Raw genomic sequence first — 4,998 nt, 5'->3', positions numbered from 1 at the left:
AGCCTTCAAATTCCACTCCGACAAGCTCCAACAAGTTCCAAAGGCTTCCAAACTCACAATAATCAAGCTATAATACACATAAATCATCACTAATCAACCGAGGGCTCAATTTAATCATAATATCACAAGGGTTTCAAGAGATCTTACCTAACCCAACAGTTTTGGGAAGCCAAAACCACAAGCAATCAAGTGCTAGAGTATACCTAAACACCCAAAACACAACATTTCACTGAAAACCATAACCCAAAGTTCGAATTTCTAAAGGGCACGAAAACTGGGCAGGAAAATTCGAAAAGCTTACCACAAAGCTTGGATACAAGTGATGGGCTCAGTGAGAGTTTCACGTAGCCACTGACGGCACGCAAATCGAAGCACCGTAGCTCAATATATCGCGGATTGAAGTGAGGAGTGAATAGTGTTTTAATGGAACCCTCACTCTCTTCTTCAATCTCACTTCAGCTGGGTTTTGGTGTTTATGTGGCTAAAGGGTTCACTTAATGGACCTATTTGTATGTTGGGCTTGGGCCCAACTTGCGCTCAGTCCAACCCGTTAGCGTTTTTAGCCCGTTTGGCCAAACTTCAGGCCAAACCTTTAAAATTAACGCCAGATTTTTTACTTCTATTACTTTTTTAAGGTTTTTTACTGTTTTCACTTTTTCTCGCGTAGTACTAGGCAGACTTGAACTGGTTCGACTGGTTCAACTGCTGGTTTGCAGTTTTTTGCAGTTTTCCGTAGAAAACACATTTTTTGACTCAGAAAAAGCCACTAAGTCCAAAAATCATATTTAAATCCTCTTATTCTCGTTCTAACTTTTTGGATTCTATTTTGGGGCAATTAATTATCTAATTAGGGGGCTAATTAGTCGCGGTTCCTACACCTGTAGTTAATTGCTATCCCTTTCGAGACTCACAAGAACTCATGTAGAACAAGGGGTCATACTTCCGTTTGATGAGCGGATAATTTATATGCTTTTTGGCATTGTTTTTAGATAGTTTTTAGTATGATTTAGATAGTTTTTAGTATATTTTTATTAGTTTTTAAGCAAAATTCACATTTCTGGACTTTACTATGATTTTGTGTATTTTTCTGTGATTTCAAGTATTTTCTGGCTGAAATTGAGGGACCTGAGCAAAATCTGATTCAGAGGCTAAAAAAGGACTGCAGATGCTGTTGGATTCTGACCTCCCTGCACTCGAAATGGATTTTCTAGAGCTACAAGTGTCCAAATGGTGCGCTCTCAATTGCGTTGGAAAGTAGACATCCAGGGCTTTCCAGGAATATATAATAGTCCATGCTTTGCCAGAGTTTAGATGACGCAAATTGGCGTTCAACGCCAGTTCTCTGCCCTATTCTGGCCTTAAACACCAGAAACAGGTTACAAGTTGGAATTAAACGCCCAAAACAGGTTACAACCTGGCGTTTAACTCCAGAAACAGCCTAGGCATGTGTAAAGCTCAAGTCTCAGCCCCAGCACACACCAAGTGGGCCCCAGAAGTGGATTTCTGCACTATCTATCATAGTTTACTCATTTTCTATAAACCTAGGTTACTAGTTTAGTATGTAAACAACTTTTAGAGATTTATTTTGTACCTCATGACATGTTCACATTTTACATTGTATTTCTAATGGCATGAGTCTCTAAACCCCATTGTTGGGGGTGAGGAGCTCTGCTGTGTTTTGATGAATTAATGCAATTACTACTGTTTTCCATTCAATCACGCTTGCTTCTATTCTAAGATATTCACTCGCACTTTAACTTGATAAATGTGATGATCCGTGACACTCATCACCATTCTCAACCTATGAACGCGTGCTTGACAACCACCTCCGTTCTACTTTAGATTGAGTGCTTATCTCTTAGCCTCTTGATTCAGATCAGAGTCTTCGTGGTATAGGCTAGAATTATTGGCGGCCATTTCCGAGATCCGGAAAGTCTAAACCTTGTCTGTGGTATTCCGAGTAGGATCTGGGAAGGGATGACTGTGACGAGCTTCAAACTCACAAGTGCTGGGCGTAGTGACAGACGCAAAAGGATCAATGGATCCTATTCCAACATGAGTGAGAACCGACAGATGATTAGCCGTGCGGTGACAGCGCATTTGGACCATTTTCACTGAGAGGACGGATGGTAGCCATTGACAACGGTGATCCACCAACATACAGCTTGCCATGGAAGGGGCCTAGCGTGTGTGAAGAAGAAGATAGTAGGAAAGCAGAGATTCAGAGGACAGAGCATCTCCAAAACCTCAACCTATTCTCCATTACTGCATAACAAGTATTATTTAATTTACGCTTTTTACTCTTCATAAATATAATCACTCTTATCATTGATTTCCTGACTAAGAATTACAAAATAACCATAGCTTGCTTCAAGCCGACAATCTCCATGGGATCGACCCTTACTCACGTAAGGTATTACTTGGACGACCCAGTGCACTTGCTGGTTAGTGGAACAAGTTGTGAAAAGTGTGATTTACAATTCGTGCACCAAGTTTTTGGCGCCGTTGCCGGGGATTGTTCAAGTTTGGACAACTGACGGTTTATTTTGTTGCTTAGATTAGGAAAAATTTATCTTTTTAGTTTAGAGTCACTAAAATTGCGTCTTCTATTATTGTTTTTGGTTGAAATTTTTTTTAAATCCTTATTTTCTCTTTTTAAATTTTTCGAAAATTTTTTATAAACTAATAATTGAGTTTTTCTGTTTGAGTTCAGTTACATGTTTTATGTTTGGTATCCTTTGTGTTTTTGTCATTCAAAAAAAATAAATAAATAAATAGTTTTTCTCTGTTTAATCCTTGCATTTGTTGAATATGTCTATGTTCTTGTGAATAGTTGCTCCTTTGAGTCTTTGATAAACCACTATTTTATGGTTTATCTTGTGCTCAATTGAGTGGATTTTATCAACTCTTTACCCACTTATTCATACTATTTGCATGGTTTTACATTTGCCTTCCTAATTATGTGCTTTAATCGAAAACATGCTTCTTTGGCCTTATATTTGCTAATATTAATCCTCTTTTATTACCATTAGATGCCTTGATATGTGTGTTAAGTGCTTTTAGAGATTATAGGGCAGGAATGGCTTGGAGGATGGAAAAGAAGCATGCAAAAGTGGAAGGAGTACAAGAAGTTGAAGAAACTGCAAAGTTGTCAGCCTGACCTCTTCGCATTCAAACAGTCATAACCTGAGCTACGGAGGACCAAACGACGCGGTATCAGTTGCGTTGGAAAGCTAATGTCTGGGGCTTCGATTTGATATATAATATTCCATAGTTGCTCTAACGCTAGGTGATGCGAATGCGTGATCCACGCGGATGCATCGCAGTGACAAAAAACCAGCGTGGCAGATTTCTTCTCCAGCAATTTCTGGGCTGTTTCCGACCCAGTTTGCGGCCCAGAAAACACAAATTAGAGGCTATAAGGTGGGGGAATGCATCCATTCATAATCATGCTCTCATATTCACAATTTTAGGAGTAGATGTAGTTTTTAGAGAGAGAGGTTCTCTCCTCTCTCTTAGGATTAGGATTTAGGATTTCTCTTAGTTTTAGGAGTGGCTCTCAATCCTAGGTTCTTTATTTTTATTTATTTTTCCAATTTAATTTATGAACTCTTCCATGTTACATATAATTTTCTTAATTAATGTTATTTGAGGTATTTCAGATTTAAGATTGCTTTGCTCTGTTTAAGATTGCTTTCAATTTAATTTAGATATTTTTTTCTCCCTTTTGGCTTTGGTCAAGTGATTGGTAATACTTGAGTTATTAAACTCAGCAAGTGATTGAAATTGGCAGATTCTGCTTGAGCTAGGATTGCTCTAAGGCTAGTCTCTCCACAGGAGTTGACTAGGACTTGAGAATCAAGCCAATCAGTCCACTCAACCTTCCTTTGCTTAGTAAAGGCTGACCAAGTGGGATTAAAACCCAATTCTCTTCACACCTGATAAGGATAACTAGGATAGGACCTCCAATTTCTCATACCTTGCCAAAAGTTTATTTTACAGTTATTTATTTATTTTATTCTTCTTATGCAACATACTGCTCCCTTACTTTCTAAAACCCCTAATTTACAAGACTCATAACCAATAATAAGAACATACTTCCCTGTAGTTCTTTGAGAAGACGACCCGAGGTTTGAATACTCGGTTATCAATTTTAAAGGGGTTTGTTACTTGTGACAACCAAAACTTTTGTAAGAAAGGTTGATTGCTTGGTTTAGTAACTATACTTACAACGAGAGTTTACTATAACCTCTAAACCATCAATCTTCAGTTCTTCAAAATGGCGCCGTTGCCGAGGAATTGCAAATGTGTACCTTATTATTGGTTATTGTAAATATTTGCTTTTAACTTGTTTATTTGTTTTTATTTTTGTTTTTTTTTTTCATAAATTAAGAGGTTATTGATTTTTATTTAATTATAAAAAAATTTCAAAAAAAATTTTTTCTTGGTGTTCATCTTGATCTTCAAGTTGTTCTTCGTGTTCATCTAGACCTTCAAGTTGTTCTTAGTTGTTTTCTTCGTTTTGATCTAAAAATTTTTAAGTTTGTTGTCATTTTATTGTTTTTCTCTTTCCTTATTAAATTCAAAAATTCAAAATTTAAAAATCAAATTTCAAAATTCAAATTTAAAAATTTTCAAAATTCAAATTTAAAAATTTTCAAAATTCAATTTTAAAATTTTTTCAAATTTCAAATCTCAAATTTCAAAATTCAAATTTGAAAAATTTAAAATTCAAAAATTCAAATTTCAAATTTCAAAAATTTAATTTTCAAATTCAAAATTTAAATAACCTTTTAATTTAAATTTGTTTTTATTTTTTTTTAATTTTTATTTGCTACTATGAACTTTCACCCCTTTGGCTATGAGTCTGGTTACAATTATGTTGCAGGAAGAAGAAATTACAATGAGAACAGGCATCAAAGTTGGAACAATCAAAGATGGGAGGAGCCACAAGGATTTGATCAATCCTCATGACAACAACCACCTCCAATGGACTAT

This window comes from Arachis hypogaea, chromosome 13, assembly GCF_003086295.3.
Source record: "Arachis hypogaea cultivar Tifrunner chromosome 13, arahy.Tifrunner.gnm2.J5K5, whole genome shotgun sequence".
NCBI lineage: Eukaryota > Viridiplantae > Streptophyta > Magnoliopsida > Fabales > Fabaceae > Arachis > Arachis hypogaea.
The sequence above is the reverse complement of the archived record's forward strand: the minus strand, read 5'-3'. Positions refer to the sequence as shown.